Here is a 21,582-nt window from a genome sequence, read left to right as displayed (position 1 = left end):
TGAGGCCGTCCTCATGAGTGCGGAATTTGGCTATCAGTTTCTGCTCGACGATTTTGCATTGTCGTGTGTCTCGAAGGCCACCTTGGAGAATGCTTACCCGAAGATCGGAGGCTGAATGTCCTTGACTGCTGAAGTGTTCCCCGACTGGGAGGGAACACTCCTGCCTGGTGATTGTTGCGCGGTGTCCGTTCATCCGTTGTCGCAGTGTCTGCATGGTCTCGCCGATGTACCATGCTCCGGGGCATCCCTTCCTGCAACGTATGAGGTAGACAACGTTGGCCGAGTCACATGAGTATGTACCATGTACCTGGTGGGTGGTGTCCTCACGTGTGATGATGGTATCTGTGTTGATGATCTGGCATGTCTTGCAGAGGTTGCTGTGGCAGGGTTGTGTGGTGTCGTGGTCGCTGTTCTCCTGAAAGCTGGGTAATTTGCTGCGAACGATGGTCTGTTTGAGGTTAGGCGGCTGTTTGAAAGCGAGTAGTGGAGGCGTGGGGATGGCCTTAGCGAGGTGTTCGTCGTCATCGATGACATGTTGAAGGCTGTGAAGAACATGGCGTAGTTTCTCCGCTCCGGGGAAGTACTGGACGACGAAGGGTACTCTGTTGGTTGTGTCCCGTGTTTGTCCTCTGAGGAGGTCTATGCGATTTTTCGCTGTGGCCCGTCGGAACTGTCGATCGACGAGTAGAGCGTCATATCCCGTTCTTACAAGGGCGTCTTTCAGTGTCTGTAGGTGTCCATCGCGTTCCTCCTCGTCTGAGCAGATCCTGTGTATTCGCAGGGCTTGTCCATAGGGGATGGCTTCTTTAACGTGGTTAGGGTGGAAGCTGGAGAAGTGAAGCATCGTGAGGTTGTCCGTGGGCTTGCGGTAGAGTGAAGTGCTGAGGTGTCCGTCTTTGATGGAGATTCGTGTGTCCAGGAATGAGACTAATTCTGAGCAGTAGTCCATAGTGAGTTTGATGGTGGGATGGAACTTGTTGATGTTATCGTGTAGTCTTTTCAGTGATTCTTCGCCGTGGGTCCATAGGAAGAAAATGTCGTCGATGTATCTGGTGCATAGCGTTGGTTGGAGATCCTGTGCAGCGAAGAAGTCTTGCTCGAACTTGTGCATGAAGATGTTTGCGTATTGGGGTGCGAATTTGGTCCCCATGGCTGTTCCGTGTGTTTGGGTAAAGAACTGGTTGTCGAAGGTGAAGACATTGTGGTCAAGGATGAAGCGGATGAGTTGTAGGATGGCGTCTGGAGATTGGCTGTTGTTGGTGTTGAGTACTGAGGCTGTCGCAGCGATGCCGTCATCGTGGGGGATACTGGTGTAGAGTGCCGAGACGTCCATCGTGGCGAGGAGTGTTCCTGGTTCAACATAACTGAAATCGCTTGTCCCTCGGGCCACATTGTAAGACGTCAAACGAGTTCTGTATGTGGGGAGTCAAGGGTTATGGGTAGCGGGCGGAAAAGTTGCGTTGTGTCGAAGATCTCATCAGCCACGAACTTATTAAATGGCGGGGCTCGAGGAGCTGAATGGCCCAATCCTGCTCCTATTTATTCTTTTGGGGAACGTTAGTTTCTTAATTATGTAATTTTTGAGAAGCTAAACAACGTTGGAAGGAAACTCCCACGGCACCTAGAAAAGTGCAAAATCTTAGCTCAACCGTGAGCTCATGCACCTGAGAGGTTAATCCTGTGTTTCTCTATCCACGCATCTTCCAGGACCTTCGAAGTGTTTCCAGCATTTAGTCAGCAATTCCAGATGCAGCATCTGATGCATTTTGCGTTATATGTTAACGCAGTGTCCCCGCTTGTATTAACAAAAGCCAAAAATAAATTGTAGCTACCAGAAAAAGGAATTTGTTCCCTCGGTGTGCATTGGTGGTTCAGGGGTAGAATTCTCGCCTGCTACGCGGGGGACACGGGCTCGATTCCCGGCCAATGCAGGTTAACATTTTAAACAATTCATTTCATAGCAAACACATCACTTGAGCATAAATAATATATTAGCTGTATCTGTGCAACTGGATCAAGGGAATGAATGTTCTGCTCCTGTTCCTGTGCAACAGTTTTCAAGGGCTGAATGGCATCCTGTTTCTGTGTAACAGGCTCGATTCTTACTCTGACAGACATTACATTGCTCACTTCCTCGTTAGTATAGTTGTGAGTATCCCCACCTGTCACGCGGGAGATCGGGGTGAAATTCCCCGACGGGGAGGAATTTTAACATCCCCAATTTTAAACCTTTGGGCAGCACCTTAACGTGCTCCTTGGAAAAGATCAACAGCGAAAAATTGAACCTAAAATAATTTTAAACGGTGAGGAACTGTATAAAAACTCCTGCATCAATTCCTCATTAGCATAGTGTTCTCCTTCTGTTTGTCTTTTGTGCGGGGCACTGCGGAACGAGAGAGGACAGGGAAATGCAGATAACAGCGGGAGAAATCACGTCTGATCTTTCAAGGGGACAGCACTGGCACGATTGGCCGAATGGCCTCATACTGTACTGCAAGCTTCCATGAATCATATGGATATCTGAGACATACCCACACAAAGTGAGCACACATCTGTGTTCGTGTATGTGTTTGAGCCTTTGTCTCAAGCAGTGCATTACTATTTCCTTTGTGTTGTACTTGATATTTTGGTGCTGATTATTCAATATCCCGACGGCTTTTCTCTGACTGTGTATCACTGAGAAAAGCACAGAGGCAAATAGATTTCAGGTGGACGCCTACCCGCAATTGATGCTGTGGTTTCTTGAACATGTCGTTTGTGATCTCGCCTAAAAAATGTCATCTGGTACGAAAAGTTTGCCTGGCGCGAAAGTGACCTGAATTTCAAAGCAGCAAGGAGGAAAGACTGCATTGTTCTGCTTGCTGGCAGGATGCCTTTCACAGCTTCCCTGGTGGCCTAGTTGTTAGGTTTCGGCGCTTTCACTGCTCCGGTCCGGGCTCGATTCTCGGTCAGGGAGCCAGTGCTTCTTCTGGTTGTTTGAAATGCCAGCAATCAAAGCACCCGCGCGAAACAATGCTTGCACCTCATCAACCTTTCAACTTTCCACGCTGCTGTTGCCTCAACAGTCAGCAGCGCAACATTCGGTACCGAGGTGCAACATTCACTTCCTTGCCTTCTGTAAAATGCCTGCTGTTTCAAAGTCAGCAGGAAATGACATTGGGAACAAGACACCTTAAATGCCCACATTTATGTGTACCTCACAGTGTCAGAACAGTCACGGTGATTATCCGCATTCCATGTATTATTTTGCCGACTGCATCTCCCTAACAAACTTAGCTGATCACAGCACGGCTGTCAGTCAACTCATTGCCAGTGTGAAGAAAGCAACATTAGCTACGTGTTCAAGACTCGAATGACAGAGTACCTTGGCCGTGAGAACTTATCCTGATATTCATGAGGCCTTAACATTCGCTGCATAAGACAATTCTACCTCTGGTTACCATCCCTCCTGCCATTGGAAAGCGGTTGTCTTTATGTCCTCTATCAAAAGCCATTGTAATTTTGCAAGCCTTTATTAAATTTCCTCTTAGCCTCCAGAGGAAAGCAATTCCAGCTTGTCCACACCATCAACATAACTGAAATCGCTTGTCCCTCGGGCCACACTGTAAGACGTCAAACGAGTTCTGTATGTCGGGGAGTCAAGGATTATGGGTAGCGGGCGGAAAAGTTGCGTTGTGTCGAAGATCTCATCAGCCACGAACTTATTAAATGGCGGGGCTCGAGGAGCTGAATGGCCCAATCCTGCTCCTATTTATTCTTTTGGGGAACGTTAGTTTCTTAATTATGTAATTTTTGAGAAGCTAAACAACGTTGGAAGGAAACTCCCACGGCACCTAGAAAAGTGCAAAATCTTAGCTCAACCGTACCTGAGAGGTTAACCCTGTGATTCTCTATCCACGGATCTTCCAGGACCTTCGAAGTGTTTCAAGCATTTAGTCAACAATTCCAGATGCAGTATCTGCTGCATTTAGCTTTTTATGTTAACGCAGTGTCCCCGCTTGTATTAACAAAAGCCAAAAATAAATTGTAGCTACCAGAAAATGGAATTTGTTAACTCGGCGTGTATTGGTGATTCAGGGGTAGAATTCTCGCTTCCCACGCGGGTGACCCGGGTTCGATTCCCGGCCAATGCAGGTTGACATTTTAAACAATTCATTTCATAGCAAACACATCACTTGAGCATAAATAATATATTAGCTGCATCTGTGCAACTGGATCAAGGGAATGAATGTTCTGCTCCTGTTCCTGTGCAACAGTTTTCAGGGGCTGAATGGCATCCTGTTTCTGTGTAACAGGCTCGATTCTTACTCTGACAGACATTACATTGCTCACTTCCTCGTTAGTATAGTTGTGAGTATCCCCACCTGTCACGCGGGAGACCGGGGTGAAATTCCCCCACGGGGAGGAATTTTAACATCCCCAATTTTAAACCTTTGGGCAGCACCTTAACGTGCTCCTTGGAAAAGATCAACAGCGAAAAATTGAACCTAAAATAATTTTAAACGGTGAGGAACTGTATAAAAAGCTCCTGCATCAATTCCTCGTTAGCATAGTGTTCTCCTTCTGTTTGTCTTTTGTGCGGGGCACTGCGGAACGAGAGAGGACAGGGAAATGCAGATAACAGCGGGAGAAAGCACGTCTGATCTTTCAAGGGGACAGCACTGGCACGATTGGCCGAATGGCCTCATACTTTACTGCAAGCTTCCATGAATCATATGGATATCTGAGACATACCCACACAAAGTGAGCACACATCTGTGTTCGTGTATGTGTTTGAGCCTTTGTCTCAAGCAGTGCATTACTATTTCCTCTGTGTTGTCCTTGATATTTTGGTGCTGATTATTCAATATCCCGACGGCTTTTCTCTGACTATGTATCACTGAGAAAAGCACAGAAGCAAATAGATTTCAGGTGGACGCCTACCCGCAATTGATGCTGTGGTTTCTTGAACATGTCGTTTGTGATCTCGCCGAAAAAATGTCATCTGGTACGAAAGGTTTGCCTGGCGCGAAAGTGACCTGAATTTCAAAGCAGCAAGGAGGAAAGACTGCATTGTTCTGCTTGCTGGCAGGATGTTTTCCACAGCTTCCCTGGTGGTCTAGTGGTTAGGATTCGGCGCTTATCACCGCCGCGGCCCGAGTTCGAATTCCCGGTCAGGGAACCAATGCTTTTTCTGGCTGTTTGAAATGCCAGCAATCAAAGCACCCGCGCGAAACAATGCTTGCACCTCATCAACCTTTCAACTTTCCACGCTGCTGTTGCCTCAACAGTCAGCAGCGCAACATTCGGTACCGAGGTGCAACATTCACTTCCTTGCCTTCTGTGAAATGCCTGCTGTTTCAAAGTCAGCAGGAAATGACATTGGGAACAAGACACCTTAAATGCCCACATTTATGTGTACCTCACAGTGTCAGAACAGTCACGGTTATTATCCGCCTTCCATGTATTATTTTGCCGACTGCATCTCCCTGACAAACTTAGCTGATCACAGCACGGCTGTCAGTCAACTCATTGCCAGTGTGAAGAAAGCAACATTAGCTACGTGTTCAAGACTCGAATGACAGAGTACCTTGGCCGTGAGAACTTATCCTGATATTCATGAGGCCTTAACATTCGCTGCATAAGACAATTCTACCTCTGGTTACCATCCCTCCTGCCATTGGAAAGCGGTTGTCTTTATGTCCTCTATCAAAAGCCATTGTAATTTTGCAAGCCTTTATTAAATTTCTTCTTAGCCTCCAGAGGAAAGCAATTCCAGCTTGTCCACACCATCAACATAACTGAAATCGCTTGTCCCTCGGGCCACACTGTAAGACGTCAAACGAGTTCTGTATGTCGGGGAGTCAAGGGTTATGGGTAGCGGGCGGAAAAGTTGCGTTGTGTCGAAGATCTCATCAGCCACGAACTTATTAAATGGCGGGGCTCGAGGTGCTGAATGGCCCAATCCTGCTCCTATTTATTCTTTTGGGGAACGTTAGTTTCTTAATTATGTAATTTTTGAGAAGCTAAACAACGTTGGAAGGAAACTCCCACGGCACCTAGAAAAGTGCAAAATCTTAGCTCAACCGTGAGCTCATGCACCTGAGAGGTTAACCCTGTGATTCTCTATCCACGGATCTTCCAGGACCTTCGAAGTGTTTCCAGCATTTAGTCAACAATTCCAGATGCAGTATCTGCTGCATTTAGCTTTTTATGTTAACGCAGTGTCCCCGCTTGTATTAACAAAAGCCAAAAATAAATTGTAGCTACCAGAAAATGGAATTTGTTAACTCGGCGTGTATTGGTGATTCAGGGGTAGAATTCTCGCTTCCCACGCGGGTGACTCGGGTTCGATTCCCGGCCAATGCAGGTTAACATTTTAAACAATTCATTTCATAGCAAACACATCACTTGAGCATAAATAATATATTAGCTGTATCTGTGCAACTGGATCAAGGGAATGAATGTTCTGCTCCTGTTCCTGTGCAACAGTTTTCAGGGGCTGAATGGCATCCTGTTTCTGTGTAACAGGCTCGATTCTTACTCTGACAGACATTACATTGCTCACTTCCTCGTTAGTATAGTTGTGAGTATCCCCACCTGTCACGCGGGAGACCGGGGTGAAATTCCCCGACGGGGAGGAATTTTAACATCCCCAATTTTAAACCTTTGGGCAGCACCTTAACGTGCTCCTTGGAAAAGATCAACAGCGAAAAATTGAACCTAAAATAATTTTAAACGGTGAAGAACTGTATAAAAAGCTCCTGCATCAATTCCTCGTTAGCATAGTGTTCTCCTTCTGTTTGTCTTTTGTGCGGGGCACTGCGGAACGAGAGAGGACAGGGAAATGCAGATAACAGCGGGAGAAAGCACGTCTGAACTTTCAAGGGGACAGCACTGGCACGATTGGCCGAATGGCCTCATACTGTACTGCAAGCTTCCATGAATCATATGGATATCTGAGACATACCCACACAAAGTGAGCACACATCTGTGTTCGTGTATGTGTTTGAGCCTTTGTCTCAAGCAGTGCATTACTATTTCCTCTGTGTTGTCCTTGATATTTTGGTGCTGATTATTCAATATCCCGACGGCTTTTCTCTGACTATGTATCACTGAGAAAAGCACAGAAGCAAATAGATTTCAGGTGGACGCCTACCCGCAATTGATGCTGTAGTTTCTTGAACATGTCGTTTGTGATCTCGCCGAAAAAATGTCATCTGGTACGAAAGGTTTGCCTGGCGCGAAAGTGACCTGAATTTCAAAGCAGCAAGGAGGAAAGACTGCATTGTTCTGCTTGCTGGCAGGATGTTTTCCACAGCTTCCCTGGTGGTCTAGTGGTTAGGATTCGGCGCTTATCACCGCCGCGGCCCGAGTTCGAATTCCCGGTCAGGGAACCAATGCTTTTTCTGGCTGTTTGAAATGCCAGCAATCAAAGCACCCGCGGGAAACAATGCTTGCACCTCATCAACCTTTCAACTTTCCACGCTGCTGTTGCCTCAACAGTCAGCAGCGCAACATTCGGTACCGAGGTGCAACATTCACTTCCTTGCCTTCTGTGAAATGCCTGCTGTTTCAAAGTCAGCAGGAAATGACATTGGGAACAAGACACCTTAAATGCCCACATTTATGTGTACCTCACAGTGTCAGAACAGTCACGGTTATTATCCGCCTTCCATGTATTATTTTGCCGACTGCATCTCCCTAACAAACTTAGCTGATCACAGCACGGCTATCAGTCAACTCATTGCCAGTGTGACGAATGCCACATTAGCTACGTGTGCAAGACTCGAATGACAGAGTACCTGGGCCGTGATAATTTATCCTGATATTCATGAGGCCTTAACATTCGCTGCATAAGACAATTCTACCTCTGGTTACCATCCCTCCTGCCATTGGAAAGCGGTTGTCTTTATTTCCTCTATCAAAAGCCATTGAAATTTTGCAAGCCTTTATTAAATTTTCTCTTAGCCTCCAGAGGAAAGCAATTCCAGCTTGTCCACACCATCAACATAACTGAAGTCGCTTGTCCCTCGGGCCACACTGTAAGACGTCAAACGAGTTCTATATGTCGGGGAGTCAAGGGTTATGGGGAGCGGGCGGAAAAGTTGCGTTGTGTCGAAGATCTCATCAGCCACGAAATTATTAAATGGCGGGGCTCGAGGGGCCGAATGGCCCAATCCTGCTCCTATTTATTCTTTTGGGGAACGTTAGTTTCTTAATAATGTAATTTTTGAGCAGCTAAACAACGTTGGAAGGAAACTCCCGCGGCACCTAGAAAAGTGCTAAATCTTAGCTCTGCCGTGAGCTCATGCACCTGAGAGGTTAACCCTGTAATTCTCTGTCCACAGATCTTCCAGGACCTTCGAAGTGTTTCCAGCATTTAGTCAACAATTCCAGATGCAGTATCTGCTGCATTTAGCTTTTTATGTTAACGCAGTGTCCCCGCTTGTATTAACAAAAGCCAAAAATAAATTGTAGCTACCAGAAAATGGAATTTGTTAACTCGGCGTGCATTGGTGGTTCAGGGGTAGAATTCTCGCCTCCCACGCGGGTGACCCGGGTTCGATTCCCGGCCAATGCAGGTTAACATTTTAAACAATTCATTTCATAGCAAACACATCACTTGAGCATAAATAATATATTAGCTGTATCTGTGCAACTGGATCAAGGGAATGAATGTTCTGCTCCTGTTCCTGTGCAACAGTTTTCAGGGGCTGAATGGCATCCTGTTTCTGTGTAACAGGCTCGATTCTTACTCTGACAGACATTACATTGCTCACTTCCTCGTTAGTATAGTTGTGAGTATCCCCACCTGTCACGCGGGAGACCGGGGTGAAATTCCCCGACGGGGAGGAATTTTAACATCCCCAATTTTAAACCTTAGGGCAGCACCTTAACGTGCTCCTTGGAAAAGATCAACAGCGAAAAATTGAACCTAAAATGATTTTAAACGGTGAGGAACTGTATAAAAAGCTCCTGCATCAATTCCTCGTTAACATAGTGTTCTCCTTCTGTTTGTCTTTTGTGCGGGGTCCTGCGGAACGAGAGAGGACAGGGAAATGCAGATAACAGCGGGAGAAAGCACGTCTGATCTTTCAAGGGGACAGCACTGGCACGATTGGCCGAATGGCCTCATATTGTACTGCATTCTTCCATGAATCATATGGATATCTGAGATATACCCACACTAAGTGAGCACACATCTGTGTTCGTGTATGTGTTTGAGCCTTTGTCTCAAGCAGTGCATTACTATTTCCTCTGTGTTGTCCTTGATATTTTGGTGCTGATTATTCAATATCCCGACGGCTTTTCTCTGACTATGTATCACTGAGAAAAGCACAGAAGCAAATAGATTTCAGGTGGACGCCTACCCGCAATTGATGCTGTGGTTTCTTGAACATGTCGTTTGTGATCTCGCCGAAAAAATGTCATCTGGTACGAAAGGTTTGCCTGGCGCGAAAGTGACCTGAATTTCAAAGCAGCAAGGAGGAAAGACTGCATTGTTCTGCTTGCTGGCAGGATGCTTTCCACAGCTTCCCTGGTGGTCTAGTGGTTAGGATTCGGCGCTTTCACCGCGGCGGCCCGGGTTCGATTCCCGGTCAGTAGAACCAATGCTGTTTGAAATGCCAGCAATCAAAGCACCCGCGCGAAACAATGCTTGCACCTCATCAACCTTTCAACTTTCCACGCTGCTGTTGCCTCAACAGTCAGCAGCGCAACATTCGGCACCGAGGTGCAACATTCACTTCCTTGCCTTCTTTAAAATGCCTGCTGTTTCAAAGTCAGCAGGAAAGGACATTGGGAACAAGACACCTTAAATGACCACATTTATGTGTACCTCACAGTGTCAGAACAGTCACGGTTATTATCCGCCTTCCATGTATTATTTTGCCGACTGCATCTCCCTAACAAACTTAGCTGATCACAGCACGGCTATCCGTCAACTCATTGCCAGTGTGAAGAATGCCACATTAGCTACATGTGCAAGACTCGAATGACAGAGTACCTGGGCCGTGATAATTTATCCTGATATTCATGAGGCCTTAACATTCGCTGCATAAGACAATTCTACCTCTGGTTACCATCCCTCCTGCCATTGGAAAGCGGTTGTCTTTATGTCCTCTATCAAAAGCCATTGTAATTTTGCAAGCCTTTATTACATTTCTTCTTAGCCTCCAGAGGAAAGCAATTCCAGCTTGTCCACACCATCAACATAACTGAAGTCGCTTGTCCCTCGGGCCACACTGTAAGACGTCAAACGAGTTCTGTATGTCGGGGAGTCAAGGGTTATGGGGAGCGGGCGGAAAAGTTGCGTTGTGTCGATGATCTCATCAGCCACGAACTTATTAAATGGCGGGGCACGAGGTGCTGAATGGCCCAATCCTGCTCCTATTTATTCTTTTGGGGAACGTTAGTTTCTTAATTATGTAATTTTTGAGAAGCTAAACAACGTTGGAAGGAAACTCCCACGGCACCTAGAAAAGTGCAAAATCTTAGCTCTGCCGTGAGCTCATGCACCTGAGAGGTTAACCCTGTAATTCTCTGTCCACAGATCTTCCAGGACCTTCGAACTGATTCCAGCATTTAGTCAACAATTCCAGATGCAGTATCTGCTGCATTTAGCTTTTTATGTTAACGCAGTGTCCCCGCTTGTATTAACAAAAGCCAAAAATAAATTGTAGCTTCCAGAAAATGGAATTTGTTAACTCGGCGTGCATTGGTGGTTCAAGGATAGAATTATCGCCTCCCACGCGGGTGACCCGGGTTCGATTCCCGGCCAATGCAGGTTGACATTTTAAACAATTCATTTCATAGCAAACACATCACTTGAGCACAAATAATATATTAGCTGTGTCTGTGCAACTGGATCAAGGGAATGAATGTTCTGCTCCTGTTCCTGTGCAACTGTTTTCAGGGGCTGAATGGCATCCTGTTTCTGTGTAACAGGCTCGATTCTTACTCTGACAGACATTACATTGCTCACTTCCTCGTTAGTATAGTTGTGAGTATCCCTACCTGTCACGCGGGAGACCGGGGTGAAAATCCCCGACGGGGAGGAATCTTAACATCCCCAATTTTAAACCTTTGGGCAGCACCTTAACGTGCTCCTTGGAAAAGATCAACAGCGAAAAATTGAACCTAAAATGATTTTAAACGGTGAGGAACTGTATAAAAAGCTCCTGCATCAATTCCTCGTTAGCATAGTGTTCTCCTTCTGTTTGTCTTTTGTGCGGGGCACTGCGGAACGAGAGAGGACAGGGAAATGCAGATAACAGCGGGAGAAATCACGTCTGATCTTTCAAGTGGACAGCACTGGCACGATTGGCCGAATGGCCTCATACTGTACTGCAAGCTTCCATGAATCATATGGATATCTGATATATACCCACACAAAGTGAGCACACATCTGTGTTCGTGTATGTGTTTGAGCCTTTGTCTCAAGCAGTGCATTACTATTTCCTCTGTGTTGTCCTTGATATTTTGGTGCTGATTATTCAATATCCCGACGGCTTTTCTCTGACTATGTATCACTGAGAAAAGCACAGAAGCAAATAGATTTCAGGTGGACGCCTACCCGCAATTGATGCTGTGGTTTCTTGAACATGTCGTTTGTGATCTCGCCGAAAAAATGTCATCTGGAACGAAAGGTTTGCCTGGCGCGAAAGTGACCTGAATTTCAAAGCAGCAAGGAGGAAAGATTGCATTGTTCTGCTTGCTGGCAGGATGTTTTCCACAGCTTCCCTGGTGGTCTAGTGGTTAGGATTCGGCGCTTATCACCGCCGCGGACCGGGTTCGAATTCCCGGTCAGGGAACCAATGCTTTTTCTGGCTGTTTGAAATGCCAGCAATCAAAGCACCCGCGCGAAACAATGCTTGCACCTCATCAACCTTTCAACTTTCCACGCTGCTGTTGCCTCAACAGTCAGCAGCGCAACATTCGGCACCGAGGTGCAACATTCACTTCCTTGCCTTCTGTAAAATACCTGCTGTTTCAAAGTCAGCAGGAAATGACATTGGGAACAAGACACCTTAAATGCCCACATTTATGTGTACCTCACAGTGTCAGAACAGTCACGGTTATTATCCGCCTTCCATGTATTATTTTGCCGACTGCATCTCCCTAACAAACTTAGCTGATCACAGCACGGCTATCCGTCAACTCATTGCCAGTGCGAAGAATGCCACATTAGCTACGTGTGCAAGACTCGAATGACAGAGTACCTGGGCCGTGATTATGTATCCTGATATTCATGAGGCCTTAACATTCGCTGCATAAGACAATTCTACCTCTGGTTACCATCCCTCCTGCCATTGGAAAGCGGTTGTCTTTATTTCCTCTATCAAAAGTCATTGAAATTTTGCAATCCTTTATTAAATTTCCTCTTAGCCTCCAGAGGAAAGCAATTCCAGCTTGTCCACACCATCAACATAACTGAAGTCGCTTGTCCCTCGGGCCACACTGTAAGACGTCAAACGAGTTCTATATGTCGGGGAGTCAAGGGTTATGGGGAGCGGGCGGAAAAGTTGCGTTGTGTCGAAGATCTCATCAGCCACGAAATTATTAAATGGCGGGGCTCGAGGGGCCGAATGGTCCAATCCTGCTCCTATTTATTCTTTTGGGGAACGTTAGTTTCTTAATTATGTAATTTTTGAGCAGCTAAACAACGTTGGAAGGAAACTCCCGCGGCACCTAGAAAAGTGCAAAATCTTAGCTCTGCCGTGAGCTCATGCACCTGAGAGGTTAACCCTGTAATTCTCTGTCCACAGATCTTCCAGGACCTTCGAAGTGTTTCCAGCATTTAGTCAACAATTCCAGATGCAGTATCTGCTGCATTTAGCTTTTTATGTTAACGCAGTGTCCCCGCTTGTATTAACAAAAGCCAAAAATAAATTGTAGCTACCAGAAAATGGAATTTGTTAACTCGGCGTGCATTGGTGGTTCAGGGGTAGAATTCTCGCCTCCCACGCGGATGACCCGGGTTCGATTCCCGGCTAATGCAGGTTAACATTTTAAACAATTCATTTCATAGCAAACACATCACTTGAGCATAAATAATATATCAGCTGTATCTGTGCAACTGGATCAAGGGAATGAATGTTCTGCTCCTGTTCCTGTGCAACAGTTTTCAGGGGCTGAATGGCATCCTGTTTCTGTGTAACAGGCTCGATTCTTACTCTGACAGACATTACATTGCTCACTTCCTCGTTAGTATAGTTGTGAGTATCCCCACCTGTCACGCGGGAGACCGGGGTGAAATTCCCCGACGGGGAGGAATTTTAACATCCCCAATTTTAAACCTTAGGGCAGCACCTTAACGTGCTCCTTGGAAAAGATCAACAGCGAAAAATTGTACCTAAAATGATTTTAAACGGTGAGGAACTGTATAAAAAGCTCCTGCATCAATTCCTCGTTAACATAGTGTTCTCCTTCTGTTTGTCTTTTGTGCGGGGCACTGCGGAACGAGAGAGGACAGGGAAATGCAGATAACAGCGGGAGAAAGCACGTCTGATCTTTCAAGGGGACAGCACTGGCACGATTGGCCGAATGGCCTCATATTGTACTGCAAGCTTCCATGAATCATATGGATATCTGAGATATACCCACACAAAGTGAGCACACATCTGTGTTCGTGTATGTGTTTGAGCCTTTGTCTCAAGCAGTGCATTACTATTTCCTCTGTGTTGTCCTTGATATTTTGGTGCTGATTATTCAATATCCCGACGGCTTTTCTCTGACTGTGTATCACTGAGAAATGCACAGAAGCAAATAGATTTCAGGTGGACGCCTACCCGCAATTGATGCTGTGGTTTCTTGAACATGTCGTTTGTGATCTCGCCTAAAAAATGACATCTTGTACGAAAAGTTTGCCTGGCGCGAAAGTGACCTGAATTTCAAAGCAGCAAGGAGGAAAGACTGCATTGTTCTGCTTGCTGGCAGGATGCTTTCCGCAGCTTCCCTGGTGGTCTAGTGGTTAGGATTCGGCGCTTTCATCGCCGCGGCATTGGTTCGATTCCCGGTCAGGGAACCAGTGCGTTTTCTGGCTGTTTGAAATGCCAGCAATCAAAGCACCCGCGCGAAACAATGCTTGCACCTCATCAACCTTTCAATTTTCCACACCGCTGCTGTTGCCTCAACAGTCAGCAGCGCATCATGCGTTACCGAGGTGCAGCATTCGCTTCCTTGCCTCGCAGTGTCAGAACAGTCACGTTTATAATCCGTCTTCCATGTATTATTTTGCCGACTGCATCTCTCTAACAAACTTAGCTGATCACAGCACGGCTATCAGTCAACTCATTGCCAGTGTGAAAAATGCCACATTAGCAACGTGTGCAAGACTCGAATGACAGAGTAACTGGGCCGTGATAACTTATCCTGATATTCATGAGGCCTTAACATTCGCTGCATAAGACAATTCTACCTCTGGTTACCATCCCTCCTGCCATTGGAAAGCGTTTGTCTTTATTTCCTCTATCAAAACCCATTGTAATTTTGCAAGCCTCTATTAAATTTCCTCTTAGCCTCCAGAGGAAAGCAATCCCAGCTTCTCCACACTATCCCTCGGGCCACACTGTAAGACGTCAAACGGGTTCTGTATGTCTGATAGACATACATTTCAGCTACAGGGGAGTCAAAGGTTATGGGGAACGGGCGGCAAAGTTGCGTTGTGTCGAAGATCTCATCAGCCACGAACTTTTTAAATGGCGGGCTCGAGGGGCCGAATGGCCCAATCCTGCTCCTATTTTTTCTTTTGGGGAAGGTTAGTTTCTTAATTATGTAATTTTTGAGCAGCTAAACAACGTTGGAAGGAAACTCCCACGGGACGTAGAAAAGTGCAAAATCTTAGCTCTACCGAGAGCTCATGCACCTGAGAGGTTAGCCCTGTGTTTCTCTGTCCACAGATCTTCCAGGACCTTCGAAGTGTTTCCAGCATTTAATCAACAATTCCAGATGCAGTATCTGCTGCATATTGCTTTTTATGTTAACGCAGTGTCCCCGCTTGTATTAACAAAAGTCAAAAATAAATTGTAGCTACCAGAAAATAGAATCGATTAAGTCGGCGTGCATTGGTGGTTCAGGGGTAGAATTCTCGCCTGCCACGCGGGAGACCCGGGTTCGATTCCCGGCCAATGCAGGTTAATTTTTTTAACAATTCATTTCATAGCAAACACATCACATGAGCATAAATAATTTATTAGCTGTACCTGTGCAAGTGGATCAAGGGTATGAATGTTCTGCTCCTGTTGCTGTGCAACAGCTTTGAGGGGCTGAATGGCATCCTATTCCTGTGTAACAGGCTCGATTCTTACTCTGACAGACATTGCATTGCTCACTTCCTCGTTAGTCTCGTTGTGAGTATCCCCGCCTGTCACGCGGGAGACCGGGGTGAAATTCCCCGACGGGAAGGAATTTTAACATCCCCAATTTTAAACGTTTTGGCAGCACCTTAAAGCGCTCCTTGGAAAAGATCAACAGCGAAAGATTGAACCTAAAACAATTTTAAACGGTGAGGAACTGCATAAAAACCTCCTGCATCAATTCCTCGTTAGCATAGTGTTCTCCTTCTGTTTGTCTTTTGTGCGGGGCACTGCGGAACGAGAGAGGACAGGGAAATGCAGATAACAGCGGGAGAAAGCACGTCTGATCTTTCAAGTGGACAGAACTGGCACGATTGGCCGAATGGCCTCACACTGTACTGCACGCCTCCATGAATCATATGGATATCTGAGACATACTCACACAAAGTGAGCACACATCTGTGTTCGTGCATATGTTTGAGTCTTTGTCTCAAGCAGTGCATTACTGTTTCCTCTGTATTGTCCTTGATATTTTGGTGCTGATTATTCAATATCCCGACGGCTTTTCTCTGACTGTGTATCTCTGAGAAAAGCACAGAAGCAAATAGATTTCAGGTGGACGCCTACACGCACTTGATGCTGTGGTTTCCTGAATATGTCCTTTGTGATCTCGCCTAAAAAATGTCATCTTGTACGAAAAGTTTGCCTGGCGTGAAAGTGACCTGAATTTCAAAGCAGCAAGGAGGAAAGACTGCCTTGTTCTGCTTGCTGGCAGGCCGCTTTTCACAGCTTCTCTGGTGGTCTAGTGGATAGGATTCGGCGCTTTCACCGCCGCGGCACGGGTTCGATTCCCGGTCAGGGAACCAGTGCGTTTTCTGGCTGTTTGAAATGCCAGCAATCAAAGCACCCGCGCGAAACAATGCTTGCACCTCATCAACCTTTCAATTTTCCACACCGCTGCTGTTGCCTCAACAGTCAGCAGCGCATCATTCAGTACCGAGGTGCAGCATTCGCTTCCGTGTCAGAACAGTCACGGTTATTATCCGTCTTCCATGTATTATTTTGCCGACTGCATCTCCCTAACAAACTTAGCTGATCACAGCACGGCTATCAGTCAACTCATTGCCAGTGTGAAAAATGCCACATTAGCAACGTGTGCAAGACTCGAATGACAGAGTAACTGGGCCGTGATAACTTATCCTGATATTCATGAGGCCTTAACATTCGCTGCATAAGACAATTCTACCTCTGGTTACCATCCCTCCTGCCATTGGAAAGCGTTTGTCTTTATTTCCTCTATCAAAACCCATTGTAATTTTGCAAGCCTCTATTAAATTTCCTCTTAGCCTCCAGAGGAAAGCAATCCCAGCTTCTCCACACTATCCCTCGGGCCACACTGTAAGACGTCAAACGGGTTCTGTATGTCTGATAGACATATATTTCAGCTACAGGGGAGTCAAAGGTTATGGGGAACGGGCGGCAAAGTTGCGTTGTGTCGAAGATCTCATCAGCCACGAACTTTTTAAATGGCGGGCTCGAGGGGCCGAATGACCCAATCCTGCTCCTATATTTTCTTTTGGGGAAAGTTAGTTTCTTAATTATGTAATTTTTGAGCAGCTAAACAACGTTGGAAGGAAACTCCCACGGGACGTAGAAAAGTGCAAAATCTTAACTCTACCGAGAGCTCATGCACCTGAGAGGTTAACCCTGTGTTTCTCTGTCCACAGATCTTCCAGGACCTTCGAAGTGTTTCCAGCATTTAATCAACAATTCCAGATGCAGTATCTGCTGCATATTGCTTTTTATGTTAACGCAGTGTCCCCGCTTGTATTAACAAAAGTCAAAAATAAATTGTAGCTACCAGAAAATAGAATCGATTAAGTCGGCGTGCATTGGTGGTTCAGGGGTAGAATTCTCGCCTGCCACGCGGGAGACCCGGGTTCGATTCCCGGCCAATGCAGGTTAATTTTTTTAACAATTCATTTCATAGCAAACACATCACATGAGCATAAATAATTTATTAGCTGTACCTGTGCAAGTGGATCAAGGGTATGAATGTTCTGCTCCTGTTGCTGTGCAACAGCTTTGAGGGGCTGAATGGCATCCTGTTCCTGTGTAACAGGCTCGATTCTTACTCTGACAGACATTGCATTGCTCACTTCCTCGTTAGTCTCGTTGTGAGTATCCCCGCCTGTCACGCGGGAGACCGGGGTGAAATTCCCCGACGGGAAGGAATTTTAACATCCCCAATTTTAAACGTTTTGGCAGCACCTTAAAGCGCTCCTTGGAAAAGATCAGCAGCGAAAGATTGAACCTAAAAAAATTTTAAACGGTGAGGAACTGCATAAAAACCTCCTGCATCAATTCCTCGTTAGCATAGTGTTCTCCTTCTGTTTGTCTTTTGTGCGGGGCACTGCGGAACGAGAGAGGACAGGGAAATGCAGATAACAGCGGGAGAAAGCACGTCTGATCTTTCAAGTGGACAGAACTGGCACGATTGGCCGAATGGCCTCACACTGTACTGCACGCCTCCATGAATCATATGGATATCTGAGACATACTCACACAAAGTGAGCACACATCTGTGTTCGTGCATATGTTTGAGTCTTTGTCTCAAGCAGTGCATTACTGTTTCCTCTGTATTGTCCTTGATATTTTGGTGCTGATTATTCAATATCCCGACGGCTTTTCTCTGACTGTGTATCTCTGAGAAAAGCACAGAAGCAAATAGATTTCAGGTGGACGCCTACACGCACTTGATGCTGTGGTTTCCTGAATATGTCCTTTGTGATCTCGCCTAAAAAATGTCATCTTGTACGAAAAGTTTGCCTGGCGTGAAAGTGACCTGAATTTCAAAGCAGCAAGGAGGAAAGACTGCCTTGTTCTGCTTGCTGGCAGGCCGCTTCTCACAGCTTCCCTGGTGGTCTAGTGGATAGGATTCGGCGCTTTCACCGCCGCGGCCCGGGTTCGATTCCCGGTCAGGGAACCAGTGCGTTTTCTGGCTGTTTGAAATGCCAGCAATCAAAGCACCCGCGCGAAACAATGCTTGCACCTCATCAACCTTTCAATTTTCCACACCGCTGCTGTTGCCTCAACAGTCAGCAGCGCATCATTCGGCACCGAGGTGCAGCATTCGCTTCCTTGCCTCACAGTGTCAGAACAGTCACGGTTATTATCCGTCTTCCATGTATTATTTTGCCGACGGCATCTCCCTAACAAACTTAGCTGATCACAGCAGGGCTATCAGTCAACTCATTGCCAGTGTGAAAAATGCCACATTAGCAACGTGTGCAAGACTCGAATGACAGAGTAACTGGGCCGTGATAACTTATCCTGATATTCATGAGGCCTTAACATTCGCTGCATAAGACAATTCTACCTCTGGTTACCATCCCTCCTGCCAGTCCCTGGGCACTCCCTGTTACTGGGGTGCAGTCCCTGGGCACTCCCTGTTACTGGGGTACGCTCCCTGGGCGCTCCCTGTTACTGGGGTACAGTCCCTGGGCACTCCCTGTTACTGGGGTACAGTCCCCGGGCACTCCCTGTTACTGGGGTACAGTCCCCGGGCACTCCCTGTTACTGGGGTACGGTCCCCGGGCACTCCCTGTTACTGGGGTACAGTCCCTGGGCACTCCCTGTTACTGGGGTACGGTCTGGGCACTCCCTGTTACTGGGGTACAGTCCCTGGGCGCTCCCTGTTACTGGGGTACGGTCCCTGGCACTCCCCGTTACTGGGGTACAGTCCCCGGGCACACCCTGTTGCTGGGGTACGGTGCCTGGGCACTCCCTGTTACTGGGGTACAGTCCCATGGCACTCCCTGTGACTGGGGTACGGTCCCTGGGCACTCCCTGTCACTGGGGTACGGTCCCTGGGCACTCCCTGTTACTGGGGTACAGACCCTGGGCTCTCCCTGTTACAGGGGTACGGTCCTTGGGCACTCCCTGTTACTGGGGTACGGTCCCTGGGCACTCCCTGTTACTGGGGTACAGTCCCTGGGCATTCCCTGTTACTGGGGTACAGTCCCTGGGCACTCCCTGTTACTGGGGTACAGTCCGTGGGCACTCCCTGTTACTGAGGTACATTCCCCGGGCACTGCCTGTTACTGGGGTACAGTCCCTGGGCACTCCCTGTTGCTGGGGTACAGTCCTTGGGCACTCCCTGTTACTGGGGTACGGTCCCTGGGCACTCCCTGTTACTGGGGTACAGTCCCTGGGCATTCCCTGTTACTGGGGTACAGTACCTGGGCACTCCTTGTTACTGGGGTACAGTCCCCGGGCACTGCCTGTTACTGGGGTACAGTCCCTGGACACTCCCTGTTACTGGGGTACAGTCCCCGGGCACTCCCTGTTACTGGGGTACAGTCCCTGGGCACTGCCTGTTACTGGGGTACAGTCCCCGGGCACTGCCTGTTACTGGAGCGCTCCCTGTTACTGGGGTACAGCCCCCGAGCACTCCCTGTTACTGGGGTACTGTCCCTATCCACCAGTTGCCTGTACCATGCCCAAATCACCATATTCTGTGTTGAACCCAGACAAGGTTGGCTGGATATTTTATTGTGGGGACCACCCCCACTAACTAAGATGCATGAGTGTGCTGTGGTCGGGTATGGAACATATCGGTGGGTGTGAGTGCATTGATCAAAACCAATTTTCCTCTATTTTTAAAGATTTGTTTTTAATCAGGGCATCTTTGGTCTGATGAGTGAAGATTTAAAGAGCATGTGTACGATAGTGAACTGGCAGTATGGGATTTGCCAGGAGAGGCCATTCCTTATAAACTTCCCGCTGCTCTTTCAGCGGGTGATTAACCTGGAGGGGAAGGGCAATCCAACAAAGGCCATTTAGGATCATAGAATGATTACAGCATGGAAGAAGGCCATTCTGCCCATCGAGCTTGTGTCGGCTCTCTACAAGAGCACTTCAGCTAGTCCCACTCCCCTGCCTTTTCCCCATAGCCCTGCACATTTCTTTCCTTCAGATACTTATCCAGCTCCCTTTTGAAAGCCATGATTGAGTCTGCCTCCACCACCCTGTCAGGCGGTGCATTCCAGATCTTAAACACTTGGGGGGCAAAATTCAGTATCGCCCCGTTTGGGGCGCCATTAGCGGCCGTGCGCAAAGTTTAGCGCCTGGCGCTAATTAGCGCCTCTGATGGCAAACTTGGCTTTTATCGCCCCAGGGGGTGATTGGAGCGCGAAATCATGTGCTTCACACCTGTCTTAAGGCGCATAGACCGAGGAGTGAGGCGCTACCTCAGCGCTGGCGAAGCTATTGTGATGTCAGTCAGCAATGGAACACAGACACACTGGCGCCGGCCAGTTCTGACGAATGGTCATCGACCTGAAAAATTAACTCTGTTTCTCTCTTCGCAGATGCTGCTTGACCTGCTGAGTTTCTCCAGCATTTTTCTGTTTTTATCTTAAAGGGGAGGGTCGATCTTGCTCTCCATCCACATCCTGCTCATTGCAGCCTTGAATCTCGGCCTGGAGAGACCTGTACATCAAATCTGCTGGAAAGAACAATGGAGAGGCCCAGGGAAACAGCTCAGAGTGCAGCCCCCACAGTCTCTTCTAAATCGATACAAGGAAGGGCAAATCAAAATGAACCAGCAAAGTGCTGCTCAGTATGCAAAACTCCTTCACACAGCGTTGAATCTCCAGAAGTCTCTCTCTCTCTCTCTCAGAATGCGTGGTGCAAAAATGTCACCAACAAAAAAAGGCAGAAGCGGTCGCCTTTAAATAGCGCTCCCCCAGTCCCTTCCCGACTGCAAAACGCTCCCCTCAACCTGTCGTTGCTAGCAGCAGGTGGTAAGGCAGGGGGTGCCACTCAATATCTGGTCCGGGGCGCTACCGGGGAGTTGCGCACTCGACTGACATCACGATCTACCGGCGCAGGAGATCGTGGCGGTAGTGTTTAGCGCCGCCACAAAATGTCTAGTTAATTACGCGAGCGACGCAAACATCGCCGCGCCCGGGCGCTAGTTGCTCTGCGGCTAATTAGCGCACTCTTAAGGCGCTAACGGGAGGCGCAGACAACTGAATTTTTCCTCCTTGCTGCGTAAAAAAGTTTTTTCTTATGTCGCCTTTGGTTCTTTTGCAAATCAACTTAAATCTGTGTCCTCTGATTCTCTACCCTTCTGCCAATGGGAACAGTTTGTCACTCTCTACTCTGTCCAGACCCCTCATGATTTTGAGCACCTCCATCAAATCTCCCCTCAATCTTTTCTGCTCCAAGGAGAACAACCCCAGCTTCTCCAGTCTGTCAAAGTAACTGAAGTCCCTCAATCCTGGAATCATTCTCGTAA

At 47.3% G+C, this 21,582-nt stretch overlaps 8 non-coding genes across 8 annotated transcripts; all 8 read left to right on the top strand.

The window, feature by feature from the left end:
• Positions 1 to 4,062: 4,062 nt before the first annotated feature.
• On the top strand, positions 4,063 to 4,133 carry trnag-ccc (transfer RNA glycine (anticodon CCC)). The gene has a single exon. It is a non-coding gene; the product is annotated as a tRNA-Gly (tRNA).
• A 2,144-nt stretch (positions 4,134 to 6,277) lies between these two features.
• On the top strand, positions 6,278 to 6,348 carry trnag-ccc (transfer RNA glycine (anticodon CCC)). The gene has a single exon. It is a non-coding gene; the product is annotated as a tRNA-Gly (tRNA).
• A 2,144-nt stretch (positions 6,349 to 8,492) lies between these two features.
• On the top strand, positions 8,493 to 8,563 carry trnag-ccc (transfer RNA glycine (anticodon CCC)). Its single transcript has one exon. It is a non-coding gene; the product is annotated as a tRNA-Gly (tRNA).
• Positions 8,564 to 10,696: 2,133 nt separating this feature from the next.
• Positions 10,697 to 10,767, top strand: trnag-ccc (transfer RNA glycine (anticodon CCC)). The gene has a single exon. It is a non-coding gene; the product is annotated as a tRNA-Gly (tRNA).
• Positions 10,768 to 12,911: 2,144 nt separating this feature from the next.
• Positions 12,912 to 12,982, top strand: trnag-ccc (transfer RNA glycine (anticodon CCC)). Its single transcript has one exon. It is a non-coding gene; the product is annotated as a tRNA-Gly (tRNA).
• A 2,062-nt stretch (positions 12,983 to 15,044) lies between these two features.
• On the top strand, positions 15,045 to 15,115 carry trnag-gcc (transfer RNA glycine (anticodon GCC)). Its single transcript has one exon. It is a non-coding gene; the product is annotated as a tRNA-Gly (tRNA).
• Positions 15,116 to 17,167: 2,052 nt separating this feature from the next.
• Positions 17,168 to 17,238, top strand: trnag-gcc (transfer RNA glycine (anticodon GCC)). Its single transcript has one exon. It is a non-coding gene; the product is annotated as a tRNA-Gly (tRNA).
• A 954-nt stretch (positions 17,239 to 18,192) lies between these two features.
• On the top strand, positions 18,193 to 18,264 carry trnae-uuc (transfer RNA glutamic acid (anticodon UUC)). The gene has a single exon. It is a non-coding gene; the product is annotated as a tRNA-Glu (tRNA).
• The last annotated feature ends 3,318 nt before the right edge of the window (positions 18,265 to 21,582 follow it).

The sequence above is a fragment of the Somniosus microcephalus genome, unplaced genomic scaffold, assembly GCF_052327205.1.
Source record: "Somniosus microcephalus isolate GS21.2 unplaced genomic scaffold, FLI_Smic_1.0 unresolved_chr8, whole genome shotgun sequence".
Classification (NCBI taxonomy): Eukaryota; Metazoa; Chordata; class Chondrichthyes; order Squaliformes; family Somniosidae; genus Somniosus; species Somniosus microcephalus.
Note: the sequence above shows the minus strand (reverse complement) of the source record. Positions and strands in the feature narration are given on the sequence as shown.